We start from the raw sequence: 20,203 nt of genomic DNA, 5'->3' as shown, positions 1-20,203 counted from the left end.
TGACGTGTAAACGGTCCACAGTGTCCGTGCGCATGTTTAAGGCTAGACGAGTGTGGCCACAGCTGAAACTCGCTGAAGCGTAATGTGGTGAATGGTAAGTAATTTTATGCTTACACATATTCGCATTCGCTCACGATTCTGTTGGTGATAGCCTACTGTAACCGAATACCAAAATCTGGAAGTCCTTACTCTGAAATTTGAGCAGTGTTGATAGTAGGCCTATACGTTAGTCTGTGTGCCGAGGTAAAGTTAGCTAGTAGCTGTAGCCTGTCACTGATTGAGTATAGCTACACTATTTGTTCAGATACTTTGCTCAAAACAAGTCGGAGTTATGTAGGGCCCTATGAATTCCGTTTTAGTTTTCCAAATTTCATTTTTATTGTTTACAATTGTGACAGGCGCCCGCGCATGTTACTGAGAGAACGAGCAGAGAGAGAGAGAGAGAGAGAGAGAGAGAGAGAGACCCTCCTCCGGCAGCGCGCACGCATTCTCACAGTCTTCAAACTGTCTTGCTCTCCCTCCCTCCCTCGCGCATATTAACGTTAATCAAAATTGATATTACCATCAAAATCAATAGAGAATTGACACGATGGTAATAGGTCGGAAGACCGAAGTTTCACGTGAAGCATTCAGAGATTTTTTTTTTTTTTCCTGAGTTACCGCTGGGTGTGAATTGTACTAAAATGACGTTGCCTTATCTTCTCTAGAAAGCGTTCCGCACATTCAGCTGACGAACGAAACCTATCCAGTGATGAAATGTTTTCTGTGTTCAAACTTCACAGAGGCAATTTATGAGATCAATGTAGATCGGAGGAGAACAAAAAAAGTGTTGGCTGATTTTTATTGACAGATTGTCACACTCTACAGCCAATGATATCGTTAACAGCGTGTGCGCGTCTGTCCAATGACAGTGTAGTGACCATACATTTCAATTGAATGTTTGATTTGAAGTGATAAGTACACAGGTTGATTTCTAAGAAAATGTATGCTTTACGTTGTATTAGAAAGGACATGGTAATACAGTTCATTTAAATGTTTTGAAAGGGAAATATATTAAAAGATGAATGTTACATGTTTAAAAGAGTAATCAACTTCAAATCAAATCAAAAGGGCTCAACTTAACTCTTGCAGAGATCAACTTAATTATTAAGTTCATATTACTTAGAAATGTGTTTTATTGTGGCCAAAAAACTGCTTCACCTAACTTTAAACATTATGTTGGATCAACTTAATTACTTGCATTCATGTTGAAAATTATTAAGTTCATGTTACTTAGAAATGCGTTTTATTGTGGCCAAAAAAAAAGTAATTCACCGTACTCAAAACATCGCTTTGAATTAATGTAATTCTGCCAGTAGTCTTAACATAAAAATTCTAGTGGAAAACGTTAACATATTTTTTTTTGTTGACCCAATGTTTTATTTTTTAGAGTGTAGGTTGTAGACACAATATAGAATTATGTAGTTGAACGATGTTTGATTATAAGTCCATCAAGAATTGTTTTGGGATGATTTTATGTATTTTTATAGTTAAAGTCTCAGTTTCTTTGGTTTTAAGAGATTTCAACCTTGGGGTCATTGAGAGTTCCTTAAGAAGAAGGAGGTCTGTTTTGTATATCTGTCGTGGGATCGAGCAACTTCTGCTGTTTTCTTGATCAAGCTCTAAACGGTGCCATCTCTGAACCAATCAGTCTTTTCCAAACCATCTAACATTGACAGCGTTCTTCCTTTAGTTGCTTTAGTTGCCCATAAAGTTCTTAGCGTAGACTGGCTGGAGCCTGGATTTTATGGCTCTGGATTGGTGATTTGGGGTCTGGAATGTTGAGTTCTGTGTGGAATTATGTTTGAACAAATCACCTGGAAGATTCATTTGTGTTTGGTTTGCACTCAATCCTTACATCGCCAAGGGGCCGTTCACATATCGTGTTTTTTGCGCGCTCGAGTTCGTTATTTCAAAGCGACGCACTAATTTTTTCCAGGGGCAGCAAGATGAAAAATCAAAACTTTTCAGTATGGGGGTGCACCCAAACACTACGGGTGTTTTTCTCTTCTCCGTAAATAAATCTTGTAGCAGAGCTACAGCAAGCGTTTCTCGGTGTTGGAAATCCATTAGCTACTACAACTTCTTTGTCGTAGTGGAGAGCGCTGTGCATGGTTGCATAGCAACGACAGACGCCACGGGAAAATCGGACCAAATTGTGCTCGAAGGGGGTCTCGCCCAGGGTGTAATTCAATGTAGAACCGCACCCACTGCATCAGCGGCAAATGAGCTGCGGCTCAATATTGGTCTTAGCAGTCATCAGCGCTCTTTCAGAAACCCTCCACCTTCCCCAGCTCCACCTGTATAGATCTGCTACAGAGGTTAAATGTATGTTACATGTGTAGCAGCAGCAGCAGCAGATCTTACATGCTCACAGCAATGTCTGTGAATGTATTAGCAGTAGCAAGTCTCGGTACTTGCTCTGCAGCAGCAGCAGTGTAGCAGATCTATTCCACCAAGACCAAATACATTAGCATTGCCAAATCCATTAGCATACCAATCTCTATTACCAATATCTCCAATAGTTGTCATGACAGAAATAAGAAGGTACATTTATATTCAGTTTGAGTCTTTCTAGTAAAACTAATACAAACGATCTACCTCTCTCTTTCTCTTCACTGTGTTTCCCTGTTTATCTCTCTCTAGCTGTGTATCTTTGATGTTGTTGTGACAGCTGTAGATTAATTACTACCTGCCAGCAGTTACTTAAAAATTAATCCTCAGAACCTTCTAGAAGGATGACAACTTGTTAAATTATGCAGAACAACATAAGAAGACTCAATGTTGCTCACTGAAATACAAGGAGGATTAGAGGAGAAGCATGTGGGAATAAAAAAAAAAAGAAGAAAAGAAATGAAAATAAGGTTTTAAACTACCATATCTTTTTAAGTTTAATTAACTGTATCTGTAAAATCATTCATGCATATCAAATCAATGATAGATTTCTGATAATAATTAATAGCCCTGTACAATAAATGGATTTAGATCTGTTTAGAATAATCATAAGGAAATAACATACTTTAAATTAATAAATAATAGTTAATTAATATTATACTTATATACTAAATAAATATGTGAAAACTAAATGTAATGTTTTCAGACACTTAATTGCATGTTAATTGCAATTAAATGAAAATGTATTAGTTTAAATTTATATTAAATGCAGTTAGCTGAACTTTAGAGTGCTTTTGGCTCACTTAAGTAGGACTTAATTGGATAGTTCACCCAAAAATGAAAATGCTGTCCTCATTTACTCACCCTCATGTTGTTCCAAACCTGTATGACTTTCTTTCTTCTGCTGAACACAAAAGAAGATATTTTGAAGAAAGTCGGTAACCAAACGACTGATGGACCCCATTGACTTCCATAGTAGGGAAAAAAAAATACTATGGAAGTCAATGGGGACCAGCAACTGTTTAATTACCAACCTTCTTTAAAATATCTTCTTTTGTGTTCAGCAGAAGAAAGGAAATCATACAGGTTTGGAACAACATGAGGGTGAGTAAATGATGACAGCATTTTCATTTTTGGGTGAACTATCCCTTTAAGTACAGCTTTATATGTGATTGCATAACTTATATTGTCTTTGAAATCCGGTTAAAGTGTACTGCTGAATGTACTGACAAGTAAACTGAAATATATTTCAATGTAATTTCTGTTCACTCATTTTTCACAAGGGAAGTTAGTTAAAACTCTTATTCTCAAGGCCAAGTAATTATTCAGCTGCAAAAAAAAAAAAAGAAAAGGAAAAAAGATACTTTACGCCCCCGGACAACAACTCAACACAGCCCCTGCTTTCAGCCCCTGGAATGTTTTGAATAATTCAGTCTTCAGTGTGGCACTGTATTTGTTCTAAAGTTGTAAAACGTTTGTTTGATTGATTCCTGATAAAACACACAGTGGGGATCTGAGTGAAACAGATTGGCTAGACTGCTGCCTAACTTGCAGCACTTGCGGCCAAAATTACACATTTATAGAAAGCCAGAAATGAGTTAAAACACTCGGTGTCAACATAGATGGCCTGTTCTCCTATGTGGACAACATTAAGGTAATCTCTGGCTCCTGCTGCTTCATGTTCCACAACAAAAAGTAAAATAAGTCCCTTCCTCGACAACTGTCAGATCCTAATCCAGGCCTGAGTCATTTCACATCTACTGCAACTCCCTAGACGACCAACTAGCATCTGTCATCCCCTCAAGCACTTCCGAAATGCTGCTGCTTAACTTCGGAAATTCTCATATTATACCTTTGCTCAGGTCCCTACCCTGGCATGCACTAGCATTTAATTCAAGACGTTGCACTTGACTTACACTGCCGCCAATGGCTCAGCCCTCTTGCTAAATCAAATCCTTCACCAATCTGTACATCCCAAACCAGCTGCCAACATTGCTCGTCTAGCCCTAACTTGTTTGGTTTTTTGGTTTTTCAACTTATTTATTAGTCAAATGCTTGTTGTTTTTTGCAATTGCTTTGGGATTATAATTGGCATATGAGGCCTTGCTTAGCAAGTGACTGGAAGGACTAAACATCTCACCACCCAGTAAGCCAGTAAATGTGGGCATTCATGTGTTGATGTTTGGGGTTTCTCGACTTCAGAAATCCAAGCATCCAAGTCGTTTTTGCAGCTTACTTTCAGCAGATGGTCTACTTGGACTGTGGAGAAGGTTACAGATCTGAAAGTTACATGTTTACAAAGTACACGAAACAACTTTTTTTTTTCATAAGATCAGAGAAAAGTAGATTTTTATGATATAACCCCATTAAAGTGTTTATTGCATATCATTGAATCACTTTAAATTTGTGCACAAAGCAGCGGCACTCACAGGAAGTTGAATGCTCTTCATGTTAAGTGTCATAGTGCTTCCATTACATCCCAGCAAGTACCCAACAAGTGCAAATTACCTCAATGCAGGAAAACTGACAAATAATCTCAAGTAAAGGTTGAACAAACATCTCTCTCTGCACAAACTGTATCTTGTCTTTATTGTTTATATTTTTAACTGTTCAAACACTGTTTGGTTATCCTGCTGTTTTATTCATTAACCTTAAAAACGGATACCTTAAAAACGGTCACCTTAAAAAAATGATCACACTTAGCCTTAGAGATGAACGTTCCACCGTAATTGATGCAGGCACAGAAAACAAAAGGGCCATATAAAGAGAATGGTGAGCAAAATATGTGTAAGAACTTATCACAGTGGCATCAACATGTGACTCACAGCTCAAGATCAAACATAAGACGTGTCATATCCATGTCACTGAAATTATTTATGTGTTCAGCTGCGTTTGATACGTTTCAGCTGAACCACAGGCGTATCAATTCCAAGAGGAAATATCCAATCATTATAGATTCAGCAGTCTATTTAAAGGATGAATTGTTGAGATTGTTTTAGTACTCCAGTGGCTATGGAGTCAATAAATGCTAACACCCATAAGCAATCTTTGTTTATTTCTGAAAATATCTTTAGAATTAGCATATTGGTTAATGCCTGATGTCTTTTTGGAAGAATGACTAGGGTTGTGTTGTTTTGATCCAGAGTCTGCAGTTTCTAGCTTATAAAAACAAAAAGTCTTAAACTCATGGCAGTCTGATGTAAAAATGAGTGAAAAGAGATTTTGTTTCATGTCTCACGCTGAAAACTGAAGGTTAAATGAAGCACATTGCACCGTGTGTATTCTTAGCCTATGCTCTATTGTATTCAGCACTTTAAAAAAGAAATGTAGTTGGTAAATAAACTATCCATGCATGAAAATATGCCAACTCAGAGGAAAAACATCCCTCTATACTTACATTTTTGCAAAACTCCAAAAACATACCTGTACGTACAAAAACATATCAAGCAGAAATGAACACTATAGGCAGTAAAACACCAACAACTTTTTTTTTTTTTTTTTTTTTACACAAATTATAATTACTGAATCAGAATCAGAATCAGAATCAGAATGAGCTTTATTCGCCAAGTGTGCACAAACACACAAGGAATTTTTTGTGGTTTTTACAGGAGCTCTTGGTACATACATACATATATGACATTAGAACAGGCATTTAAATGAGAACATAAATACTGAAACTGATTATTGAATAATAATAAAGACTTACTGATGTGAAGTTCCTTGCATAATACTATTATGACCTCAAATGGCATATTACTCTTATGAACCATTTTTCTTTTGCATCACATAACCACCAGCTCTATATAAATGGCTTTTCTGATGTAGTAAACATGCCTGGTAGCTCACCTGTTAAAGCACTGCACTTATGATGTGAAGCGCTCGGGTAAGCAAACCCTATTGATAATAATAATAAGTCACAATAAAAGAGCTCAAAGACTTGTAGAATCAAGATAAAATGGCATGGTTTCTTTAGCAAATGTGTTTTAATCTCATGTTTGCTCACTATCAATTTAGCGTAGTGGTACGTTATTTTCAAATGTGATAGAGCATTATCCTTTTAGCACCACTCATAGGACATTTCTTTTAAGAACTACAACAATACATACAAAAATCAAGGTTGCCAAATTCACAAAATGTCTGTTTCAGGGGAAATTGAATGCATTTTTAGTGTCAGCAAAATATCAGGTAACACTTTAGGCCCTATTTTAACGATCTGAAACGCAAGTATCAAGCGCGAAACGCAAGTAACTTTGTGGGTGGATCTTGGGCGCTGTTGCTATTATACCGGCGGGATAAATGACTCTTGCGCCCGACGCAAATCTAAAATGAGTTGGTCTGAAGTAGCTTCATTATTCATAGGTGTGGTTTGGGCGCAACGCGAAATAAACCAATCAGAGCGTCATCTCACATTCCCTTTAAGAGCAGGCGCGCTTGTTCTATAGAGGATTCCTATTATAACGGCGGATTTGCCAGACGCACGCCAGGAGCGGTTCAAGGCCGAGGAGACCGACGTTCTCGTCAGGGCCATAAAACACAGAGAAGTGACGTTGGGGATGGAGAAACACACCCAAATTAACTTCGGTTAAACAGGCGTATGATAATTTGGGTAAATGTGTAAGCTAGATGTATGCTTTTATAATAAAATGTCTATCTATCTATCTATCTATCTATCTATCTATCTATCTATCTATCTATCTATCTATCTATCTATCTATCTATCGTAATAATGTATGATTTGCAAAAATGATAACTGCTGCGTCTGTGTGTAGATGAGAGAATCAAAGTGTATGCGCGTTGTGCACACGCTACATTGATTAAGGCCAAGCATGCGCCCTTAAAATAGCATATGAATAACATGCGCAACGCGCCTCTGACTTTAAACTTTTTTTTTTCGGTCAGTGGCGCAATTGTTTTCTAAACCTGTAAAATATCATGAGGGAACGTTTGCGCCGGAACACGCCTCCTCTTTGCGCTGAACCACCCCGGGGAGCGCAAGTGTATTTCTTAGTTAACCGACGTGCATCTGTGGAGGGAAAAGTCCGCTTTGCGCGGGTGCAAAATAGGAATGATACATGCGTCGGTGTACAAAGTCAATTGCGCTGGGTGCAAGATAGGGCCCTTAGTCTCCAATCCCCTGACCTTAGCCCCTGCTTCGACAGGATGTCTGATCCTATATTTTGGCACCCTGGGATATACACTGCCCTCAGCGAGAGTATCTTCCCTAGGTACCACAGGAGGATCTGGTGCACCAGTTTACATAATGGACACAACTGCAGACCCCCCTGATGATTTATCTAAGAGACCACCGATGTGTTGTCTGACCGGACAAGCACATGATCTCAATGCATTGAAGACCGCCATCATCTCCAGGCAATTTATGTGCCACGAAAGATGTTGACTCCTCCAGAGACCCTAAGCTGAGCGGCCTTTTAGGAGGCCAGTGAGGGAAGCATCTGTCGAGAGCGCAACTCGACTTGTTGACATACGTGCTTCTGAGGCAATCACGCAGGGGCGTTCCCAAAGCTTCGAAAGGGAACTTTGCAACTACATGTCAACTAACTTTCATTAGAATAGTAGTAGACTGTCTGCTTAATAGCTGCTAACACTTTTTTCTGATGGTCCCCCAACAGACATTCTACTGACTATAAGTAACTTTGCAACTACATGTCAACTTATTCTAACCCTGACTCTACAAGTCTACTAATACTCTACTAACACTCTAATGAGAGTTAGTAGACATGTAGGAGCAAAGTTACTTATAGTTAACAGAATGTGTTAAAGGGACCATCAAAACAAAGTATAGAAACCAAATAGGTCGTCACAGGCATGTTTTTTTTTATTGTTTTTTTATGAGCCTGGCTTTAAATTTCAACCAGCATCAACATACTGTTTTTACCCCTTTTTACCCCAAAAGTTTTTACCCCTTTTTTATACAAGACATTTTTAACCCCTGTTTAACTCACACTCACACTCATGGTTTGTCTATGACTCAGAGCAGTGTAAAGATCAATGTGATTGTAAAGTTAGCAGCGCTCACTGTACAGTCGCAGTAGTATTGACTGCACAGTTGATCAATGATCACAATTTGATGAAGCCCTACTTCAAAGTGCCCTCTGAAGTTAGCTCCTCTGTTGTGTAATAGCTCATTTGCATATTCATAAATGCACTTTAAAAGTGCATCATTATGATGCAATATTAATGAGCTTGATAGTAACACTGGTTTTGTATCCAGTCCAGACACATGAGGCCTGGCTGTCATACTGCATGCTGCTACATGATGAATACTTGGCCCATCCAAAGCAAAGGAGCTACGAGAGAGCAATCGCAAGATCAAAAGCACATAGAGTGCAAGAAAATCCAATTAGGGGCAAATGTATGCAATTTGATAATTTACGATTCCCATTGAGACAGTGATAAAAAAGACTTCTAAGCTCCTTCTTGTTTATGCATGAAAAGGGGACTGAAATAATGCGAGACAACTTTTTACAGAAAAAGAGGGATCCCTTGTGTGGATGGACTAAAGGAACGACCCTCAAACCCTGCAGAAATGTGAAAATCCTCCAGTTAACGAAACTTGAGATGAAAATAAGGCAGCAAAGAGGATTCTAAGGAGGCATTGAATGAAATAAAATCACATGTATAGTAAGCAATGGGATTTGTTAGATTTTTCTTTCTTAATTATGTAGTGTGGTCATTAGAGAGCTTTAAAAAAAAAAAAAAAAAAAAAATGGTAACGCTTTAGATTACAGCCCGGAAAGTACTGCGTAATTAAAATGAAAGTACAGTATAACTTTCGGTAATTACAGTGTACCTATAAAGTACTTACGTGTAAGTATAGGGGAACAATATTTAAAGTCTTGGGAATAAAGGTGTAACAACCAGGAAAATACTGCGTAATTAAACCGAAATTACAGTGTAACTTTCAGTAATTACAGTGTACCTTTAAAGTACATACGTGTAAGTATAGGGGAATAATATGTAAAGTTTTGGGAATAAAGGGGTAACAACCAGGAAAATAACTAATTATTTAGGCAAATTATTTAGACTGTAAATATTTCATGTAGTTACAGGGTAAGTATGACATTGCGGGCTGTAAATTAAAGTGGTGTTTCTTACCCTCTTGTTTCATGTAGTTACAGGGTAAGTATGACATTGCGGGCTGTAAATTAAAGTGGTGCTTCTTACCCTCTTGTTTCATGTAGTTACAGGGTAAGTACAATAAAAACACATACACAATCTGACATCACTTGGAAAACCTTTATTTGAAAAACTTATTTCAAAACAAATTTACAACATATTAGACTTCTTATTCTTTATTATTTTTTAAAAATCAACTTTTCATTTCAAATACGGGCTGACAGAAAGTAGCATGTTTTGTCCTTTTTTGTTTCTCTTGCATGGCTTCCTCCTCCTCCTCTTGGTCCTGATCGTTCCACTGATTAGCCTAATCTTAAGGAGTCTTTTTCTATTCTGTATTATGTATTAAAAGAAAATACAGTAGGCCTACACCCAGAAATGTTCTCATAATTTATCAGCGAGTGCATAAGAGTCGGCGTCATAGGGTCGGCTTGAATGGCTTCGCATTTGGTGAAGCTTTAAGCGTTCATTGCATTCTCGCGGGAGTTTGATGTGAAACTCGCGCGAGAACTGGTGTCTGTTCTTCTGCATGGTTTGTTTTTCATTATTATTATTATCTGTTATTGTTTGTATTTTGTTGTGAGCAATAATAAAAACATTAAAAAATAAATAATAATAATTCGACATTCGGTTTTTCGGTGCGCTTATGTCACGCTTTAAATTGTCAAGCGTAAACTTACTCAACCCTCTTACTCAACGCGCAGGTGACAGTTGGCCGGAAGCGATAGTCTACAGTTTAAAAATTTAAAATATTTGGTATTTTTCTTACAAACGCTTATCGTTTCACTTCAGAAGACATTGATTCATCCATTGGGGTCGTATGGATTACTGTAGTTATTGTTGTATGTGCTGTTGTCAACTTTTAGGAACACATGAGCTTATAATGAGATTATTAATGAGAGATTGTTTATTTTTCTAAAAACTTTTGTTTGTGTTAATCTGAAGAAGGAAATTCGTATACATCTCGGATGACATGAGGGTAAAAGATGAGTAAATGGTGAGGACATTTCTGTACTGTATTTTCTTTTAACACATAATACAGAATAGCAAGAGACGTCATGGGATTCCTTCTTAAGATTCATCAGTGGAAAGAAAGAAAAAGAAGAAGAGGAACAAGAGGAGGAGGAAACCAAGCAAGAGAAACAAAGTGCTGTAAATCCGTTTTGAAATAAGTTGTTTTTCAAATAAAGTTTTCCGAGTGATATCAGATTGTGTGTGTGTACATGTGTTTTTATTGTACTTACCCTGTAACTACATGAAACAAGAGGGTAAGAAGCACCACTTTAATTTACAGCCCGCAATGTCATACTTACCCTGTAACTACATGAAACAAGAGGGTAAGAAGCACCACTTTAATTTACAGCCCGCAATGTCATACTTACAGCGTAACTACATGGAACAAGAGGGTAAGAAGCACCACTTTAATTTACAGCCCGCAATGTCATACTTACCCTGTAACTACATGAAACAAGAGGGTAAGAAGCACCACTTTAATTTACAGCCCGCAATGTCATACTTACCCTGTAACTACATGAAACAAGAGTATATTTTCCCAGCATAAAAAAAAAAAAAAAGTTGCAATAGTTTTACTTGCCTTGAAACTTAATCAGTGCACCTTTGCAATAATAACAAATTAGCCTACTTTATAAATGCACTGATATGTACCCCATAATAAAAAATATTAATTTTATAATTTTATACACTATTATTACAAAAAGGTGCAGTGTATGTACTCGCTAAATTGCTCCCAAAAGTAAGATTCTAAAATACTTAGTATAAATAATTTGCCTAAATAATTAGTTATTTTCCTGGTTGTTACCCCTTTATTCACAAAACTTTACATATTATTCCCCTATACTTACACATATGTACTTTATAGGTACACTGTAATTACTGAAAGTTACACTGTAATTTCGTTTTAATTACGCAGTATTTTCCTGGTTGTTACACCTTTATTCCCAAGACTTTACATATTGTTCCCCTATACTTACACGTAAGTACTTTATAGGTAAACTGTAATTACAGAAAGTTATACTGTACTTTCATTTTAATTACGCAGTACTTTCCGGGCTGTAATCTAAAGCGTTACCAAAAAAATTGTTCATGCGAATCTTAAACCTGTCAAAACCCTCATGAGTCATGACTATATTGTTTTGCTTACTTTTCAACCACTTTTAATCTCCTCAACCACCACCAATGTGCAGCATCCACCTGGATGATGCGTCAGAAGCCATATTGCACCGGAACGCCCACCACACACCAGCTTATTGGAGGAAGAGGAGTGATGAAGCCAATTAGCATATATATAAATATATATGAGGATGATAAGGAGGCCATAATGGATAGAGGGCAATGGCCAAATTTGGCCAGGTTGCTGGGGTTACACCCCTACTCTTTTTCCGAAGGATATCCTGGGATTTTTAATGACTATTTGGAAAGGCACACACCTATCAATTAAAGGTCTAACAGCTGAACATGTTTTTTAGAGCAAAAACAAAGCCATGAGGCCAAAATAACTGACTGGAGAGCTCAGAGACACGATTGTATCAAGACACAGGTATGGGGAAGATACAATCCCCATACCTATTGGCAGGCCTGGTATGCTTGTAGGCCTATTGGCAAGCATTTATGGTTAATGTCATTTCTATTGAAACTTGTTTGTCATTTATTTGAATATATTTGTAATCACACTTTAGTAATGATGGAATTGCAGTTTAGTACATTTAATGTGTATGAACCTACTTTGTATATTCAATAAAATGAAGCATGCTACTTTTTCACAAAGGTATTACCAAATTTGTGTGTATAAGTTCCCTTTCAGTCACTCACTTTTGACGTAGTCGACATGCCGACTGATTGGGATCACGCCAGGGAGCCAGTCATCTTCGAATACTATTGAAACGAGCCAATGAATTGGCGTGCATGATTTGCATCAAACATTCCGCCCCCGCGGCGCGGGTATAAATACGGAAGTGGATGTACGCACTAGTTGCCTTTCGCTTCGGAGCCGATCGTTTAATGTCTCTGAAGAGTGCTGTTGTTTACAACGAGCGAGTGTGTCTGTGTTCTTCTGGAAGACTCTCCCAGAGCTGGTGGTTTTTACAGCGCGAGTGCAGCGGGGATCGTGAGCTTTGAGTTCTCAACTGCTGTTTTAACAGCAAATTTCTAAATGTTTGTGTTTGTTGACGGCTGGTTAGAGGGCGGAAAGGTGAGTGCTTCACTGTTTCAGTTCACTGTTCAGTGTTGCCACGGTCATTCCCCTGTGTGCTCCGGCACTGGTGATGGGTCCTATGTCCTGAAAGAGCAACACGGGTGCGTTTGCGTCTATTTCAAGATGTCATTCCACCCGTGCATTTCTGGATGCAGTTGTTCCCTGTTCCTCTCTGACGGTCACAATTGTTACATCACGTGTTTGGGCTTACAGCACGCTGAAGCAGCTTTTGTGGACGGTTCATGTTCCCATTACGAGAATATGACTGTCGCGGTGTTGAGATCGAGACTAGCCTTTGTCCGCGAAGCTGGAGTCCCCTTTACCATCCCCCACCCCCGGGTGCCGTGTGGGATGGGTGATCGGAGGATAGTGATGGATGTCTCGCCCGGTAACCATTCCCTGTGGGCTCCTCACTCTTCCATCACACCGCAGCCAGTGGAATTTCCTGTTGAATGTGCTGGTCCCTCTGTAATGGACCGATGTAGCCGTTTCAATTGGGGTTCCCCCAGAGGATAGGATAGCAGCATCGGAGGGTGAGCTGGAGATGACGACTCGGCTGCGTTATCTCCCTCTGGGAGTGTAACGTTGCCCGAGCCGGATCCAGAATTGTCAGCTATGCTGAAACGGGCCGCCGAAGGTGCCGGGCTCGCGTGGAATCCTCCACCATGTCCCGCTCAGTCTCGGTTGGAGGATTGGTATCTCGGGGCGGACCGCACTGGTTCTCAGCTTGCCGCCCCAGTGCCTTTCTTTCCCGAAGTGCATGGAGAGCTTACCAGGTTGTGGACGGCACCTTTCTCTACCAGAAACTGTCTGAATAGCTTTTTCCCCCTCACTACCCTTGACGGAGGAGCGGTGAAGGGTTGCAAGGCTATCCCTCCAGTGGAGCGGTCAGTCTCCGTGGCTGCTGCCTTTTGGACGGGGGATCCTTGTCTCCCCCCTAAGGCCTGTGAGTTCTCGTCCGTTCCAACGGGCACACTCTTTGTGTGCCATGGCGCTGCTACAGGTCTATCAGGCCAGGGCACTCATGGACATGCACAAGGGTAGCCCAGACCGTGCGCTCATAGGTGAGCACCGCACTGCATCCAACCTTGTGTGTGTGAGTGTCGTGGCATGCACATCGGACTGGTGATGTCCACCATAGTGGTTCAGGAGCTACATCGTTGGCTCAGCCTGGTTGATATGGCGGGTGAGGACAAGGTTCGGTTCCCGGTCTCCCCAATTTCCCAGGTTGGGCTGGTTGGCGACGCGGCAGAGAACTGCGAACCAACAGTTCACCCCGTCGCCGGTGGCAGTTCCTCCGCCTGCTCGTCACCGAGGGCATTCCCCTGCTGCCGCTCCCTGCCAAGCCAGGTGGCAAGCGACAGCGAAAGCATTCCTGAGCAGGCCGCTCAGGGATGGAGAAGGATGCTCTTGGAGTTGGTCACCAATCCATGCCCTCCCCCCAGGTGAGGGGCGGGTGGAGTCTTCGATTGTGTGTGTGTCTGTTTCACCGCAGGCTCCCAAAAAAGCGGAGCAAGTGTTACCCACACTTCAAAGAAAGAGCAAATTCCTCTGTTCCTGGGTCCCAAGAGGGCAAGTCTGGTGGTGTGCAACCCTGTAAAGCCTTGCACTCCTCAGCCCCCTCTTGTTCGCCAGCACGGCAGCTGGGTGCGGATCGAGGACCCGGTCATCCGCCTTCTCATGCATCCCTGGCCGTCTCGTGGAGACAGGTAAGTGTTGTGCACCACACTCAGACCCTGCTTCGGGCCGTCTTCGTGGCCTTCCAAGCCGGGTTTCTGTCCTCCACCTCGCTGCCCCACCTCGGGTACGTCTGTGGTCCCCTGTCCCCTGGCTCGGTTCGTGGAAGGTAAAAATGCTTCCCATCCGGTCCAGATGGCCCCAAATTATACCATCAGACTCGGCTTGCGATTCCTTTTCGCTTGGCTTCGCCCAAGCTCAGTGATATTCATCACACCTAGGTGTTGAGCAGATATGCTCCTAAAATTTGTGATATTTATCACACCTAGGTGTTGAGCAAAGATGCTACTAAAATTAGTGACTTTAGTCACACCTAAGTGTTGAGCAGTGCTCCTGTCTTGTGTGCGCACATCGCAGTCTACTGGCGAAGGACGTGATGCAGCCGCTCCCTCCAGCCGATTTGAAGGCCGGCTTCTATAAGCCCGTACTTCATTGTACCCTAGAGAGGTGGGTCACGACCATATTGGTCCTGTGTTAATTGAGACGGACCCTTTTTCGAAAGCCTCCGTTAAATTTGTTACACAGAGATGCATTTCCAAATGTTCCGTCCCCCAGATCTGCAGCGTTCGACCTGAGAGACATGTACTTCAGATCTCTATCCTTCCGCACCACAGGCCATCCTGTGTTTGTGAGTTCGAAAGATGTGAAGTATCAGTACAAAGTCCTACCCTTCAAGTGCTCATAACCAGTTGGGTCCTCAGGTCAACTGGGAAAGAGTAAACTCGTCCACGGGCTGAGGATCTCTTTTCTAGTTTGGAGATGGATTCGGTCCACCGCATCTCTAAAAAAGAGTGTGTGGATGGTTAGTGCTGTATAGAAATGAGAAAGGGTCCCACTAAAACTCTCCAGAGGCTCCTGGGGCATATGGTAGATGCAGTCGCTCAGCTTCCTCCATATGAAGACCGCTTCAACACTGATTTCAAGGCCGAGTCCCGAGGTGGCCATGGCAGAGCTCCTTGTGAAAGCACCCTGGCCTGCCGCCAAACCCTCAGTCCATAACAGACCTTTTGTTTCTCCGGGCCAATGGTCCCTAGAACGAGAGTCCATCAATACCGGCTGAGGGGCCAAGTACAAAGGGCATGCAGTAACGGAGGTCTGGACAGCCCTCCGACTGCATTGGCATCCATTGCCTCGAGTTGCTTGCAGTTCATCTTGCTTTGAGACACCGCTACTCAGCGAATTTGTACTGGTCTGAAAAGACAACATTGCGACCGCTGCGCTACACTTCCCTCGCATGTCACAACTCGCCTGCCACCACCTCCTCAGAGTCGGAAGCTTCTGAGGTCGCTTCATTCCACATATTACTTCTGGCCTGCTCAATCGTGCCACCCAGGGAGAGTGGAGTCTCCGTCCCCAGGTAGTCCAGCTGTTTGGGACCACTTGGGTCCGCACAGTTACATCTGTTGCCCCTCCGGACTCGTCCCTCCGCCAGTTGTTTTTTCTCCAGTCTGATTGGACATCCCTCGACACAGAAAAAAACTCTGGCCACAGCTGGCCCCGTGGCCCCTGCAGAAATGCGTTCCCCAGTGAGCCTTCTTGCACACAACTGTGCTAAAGTCAGGGAGGAGATGGAGCAGGTCTTGCTAGTTGCAATGAGGCACTCTCCCCCTTAGAAGTGGAACCTATTCGTTGAATTGAGTCTTCTCTCTGTGAGGAGATCCCAAAGTTGTTCGATCACTTCAGTGCTTCTGTCCTGCTAATGGGTTGGAGTGAGGGCTGTCTCCTCCACCTCAAAATGTTATTGCCTCTGTATTGACGCCAATCATGATGCAGTGGATACAAATCCGTGGGAAGCACGACTTGTTTGTCAGGTTCCTGAGGGGAGCAAGGAGACTGAATCCGCCTCTTCACCCTCTTGGGACTTATCTCTGGTGCTACTGCACTGCAGAGACCTCCCTTGAGCCCTGCAGGCAGTGAGTTAAAAGTCTTGTTTTTAGAGAAACAGTTCTCCTGCTTGCTTGGTCTCTATCTAGAGGGTAGGGACTTGCACACATTTTCGGTCAACGAATCATGCCTGGAATTTGGGCTAGCTAACTCTCATGAAATCTGAGACCCTGGCCTGGATATGTGCCCAATGTTCCTACCTCTCCTACGGGACCAGGTGGTGAGCCTGCAAGCACTGCCCCGGAGGAGGCAGACCCAGCCCTGGCTTTTCTCTGTCCGTCCGCTCCATTGCGGTTATACATGCTCAGAATGCAAAGCCTGGACCTCAGACCAAATCTCCGTAAATCTGTTATGGAGACCAGCAGAAGGGAAGGCTGTTTCCAAGCAGAGGTTGGCCCACTACATGTGGTTGCCTTCATCTTGGTGAGAAAGTTTTCCCAAGATGCACGTGCCCACCTGGGTGGTGAGCCCCTCCTTAGTGAGAGTATTGCTCCCTCCTAGGCGTTGACACAGAGTGCCTCGCTGAACAGATGTTAGAGTTAGGGGCTGGGCGACACCTATCACGTTCGCTAGAGAACTAGCCTGTGTCGAACTGCTGCTTCCCGTGGGCTCCCTTCACATGAAGCCAGTTTCACTGGTTCGGAGTGTCGGCTTGCTGCACTATTCCCCTCCTATGGACTGGATACGTGCGCAATTCTTGCTCCAGTGAGTTCCCCTTACTAACCGAACCCTGTCGAGTTTCTCCATACCCTTTGGCAACGGATGTGGCAGAACGTCCGAAGCCAGGCCTATCACTCGTATGCACTGGTGGAACCTGTGTTAGGCTGGGTCCATATGTTGTGACCTCATGTTGTGACCCTACGGCGACCTCATATGTGTATTCTTCCACGGTACAGCTCCATGCGGCGAGCCTGTGTCTTCCCTCGGCAGAGCCTGCTCTGCCATCACTGTCCGGTTGAGTCTCCCCCCGTCATAGGCTGGAGCCACCCCAGTGACATTCCATATGTTGTACTGCCTGGTCATCTGCCCAGTCCATATGTGTTTTCTCCACGTTACCTCCCTTAGGGCAGGATGTGGCTTCCGCAGCGTCCCTTCCTTCCATTGATAGGGCACGCTTCCCAGTGGTCCTGTGGAATAGCATTGACTTCCCTGGCCTAAGCCCTGTCCCATCTCCGTCTCAAAAGAATGCGGGGGGATCAGGAGGCTTCTGTCTAGGCGTTGGAAGGTGACAGCACTAGAGGCGTTTTAATAGGGATCCCAATCAGTCGACACATTGCCTACGTTGAACGTGAGCGACTGAAAGGGAACGTCTCGGTTATGTATGTAACCCTCTTTCCCTGAAGGAGGGAACGGAGACAGTCTCGTCGCCACTATTGCTGGACCACCACTGACTCCGAGTTACACTCGGCTCCTCAGCGGAAAAGCAACTAGTACGTGCATCCACTTCTGTATTTATACCCGCGCCGCGGGGGCGTAGTGTATGATGCAAATCACGCATGCCAATTCCATTGGCTCGTTTCAATAGTACTCGAAGATGACTGGCTCCCGGGCGTGATCCCAATCAGTCGACACGTCGACTACATCTCTGTTTCCTCCTTCAGGGAACGAGGGTTACATACGTAACCGAGATGTTTTATGTATCACACCATTAGCTGCATATCATGCTAACCCTGTTGAAATCAAAAGTCATTTGTGAAACTCTATACTATAGCAACAAAATTGTTTGTAGATAAACAAAGGTATGTAGTGCCAACATTTGTTTTGCAGGTGTAAAATTATTAACAGAAAAGCTAATTAACTATGTTTCTCACCCCAGTTTATGTTAGACAATTGTATTATCATGATTGACTCATTTACAGGTGCTGGTCATAAAATTAGAATATCATCAAAAAGTTGATTTATTTCAAGAATTCAACTTAACAGGTGAAACTAATATATTAGACTCATTACATGCAAAGTGAGATATTTCAAGCCTTTATTTGTTATAATTTTGATGATTATGGCTTTCAGCTTATGAAACCCACGAAATCAAAATCCCAGAAAATTAGAATATTACATGAAATCACACAGTAATTACACAGTAATTCTAATTTTATGACCAGCACCTGTATACGTTTTGTCTGCTTAAAAGTAAATGTGAATACTGTATATCCTGGTGCCATCATGCTTGCTTTTCATCCTGAACCTGCTACTTCTACACAGGTTTTCAAGTGGCATTCCAACTACGAAGTTGTAAAATCCAACATTCTGATGTAGATAAAACACATCAGAAGTCGCATAAAATCAGTCCATCAGATTAGAGCTTGCCAGCTAATAAATGTTTTCCAGTTTTGAGCTCAATATTCATCTGAATTGTCAACTGAGGCTATTTAAGATGCTGCATACACATGCTCACTAGTTTTTGGACCAGAGTGAAAAATTAGATGAAGACTCGATTGACTTAACCTTTGCCAAGAAAGATGCAGAACATTGCACTATAACTTACTGCATCCAAACCACCTTCAAAACAGGCAAATAAATTTGTAATCATACTGCAGATAACCTCCCGGTAGAAAGCACTATCTATACGACACACTGAACTACAGGGTCAATTCTTCACACTAACAGAGCGTCATTAATATCTCCTCTTTGGAAATGTCTGTCACAGAGAGTGTGATAAAGCATTGGGGATGCTATCATTTTACTCCCAACTCTTGAGACACAGTAGGGATTGTTGTGTTGGCACATTGTGATTGCACTGTTCCTTAAACCGCTGTGCGCACACCATGTCCCCTTTCACTACATCTGTCAGCAGCATGACAGAGTCTCTCCAGTGGGCGTTTCATTACAGATAACAGCAGTTGCACTTAAAAATGCCATAGTTAACGGTTTACTGCATCATGCTTGCTGAATCTGAATGCTTTGCGCTGATACAAAATAATCTGTTGGGTAACATCAAATTGTATTTTAGAAAACATAAACTTATTGAGGCAAATATTTATCAATGAGTTAAAGGGAAGATGAAATAAGAATGTCTTCTGAGGGTGTTAGGTTAGGTTTTTAAATACCTTATCATTATACCCTGTAAATACCAGAATTTAGACATGAATTGGGGATCCAATTATGGAAGATTGTTTCTGCCACAGAATACATATAAAAAAGGTAATTGTGACTTTCTGTTTTGCAATCTGGACTTTGTAACTCACAATTGCAATTGCAAGTTTATAATTTGAAATTCTGACTTTTATTTCTCAGAATTGTCAGATATGAACTTGCAATTGTGAGTTAAAAAGTCTGAATTGTGACATAAACTAACATATGCTAAAAATCATAAAAGAATAGTGAGAACACGTCACAATGACCATTTTTATTATGTGGCAGAAACAAGCTTCCATATTCAACACATTGTTCAAAAGTAAACAAAAATGTCACAAAAACAAACACAAAATCACAAAAAAAGTTTTTTTATTTAATTTAAATTATAGTGCAGGGGTTCTCAACTCTGGCCTTTGAGAACCACTTTCCTGCAGAGTTTAAACACACCTGCCTGTATAGCTTTCTAATAATCCTGAAGACACTGATTAGCTTTTTCAAGTGTGTTTGATAAGGGTTGGAATTAAACTCTGCAGGAAAGTGGATCTTGAGATCCAGAGTTGAACATTTCTCGGTTACGACTGTAACCCTGGTTCCCTGAGAAGGGAGAGGGACAGTGCGTCAGTATTGTGATGCTATGGGAATACCTCTGCGTGGTTGTATCTGAAGCACTTGTAGAATCACTTCAATCTCATTGGTGAAATGTCACCCTGTGACGCATAACAGTGT

Source organism: Rutilus rutilus (assembly GCF_951802725.1).
Source record: "Rutilus rutilus genome assembly, chromosome: 14".
Taxonomy (NCBI): domain Eukaryota; kingdom Metazoa; phylum Chordata; class Actinopteri; order Cypriniformes; family Leuciscidae; genus Rutilus; species Rutilus rutilus.
The sequence above is the reverse complement of the archived record's forward strand: the minus strand, read 5'-3'. Positions refer to the sequence as shown.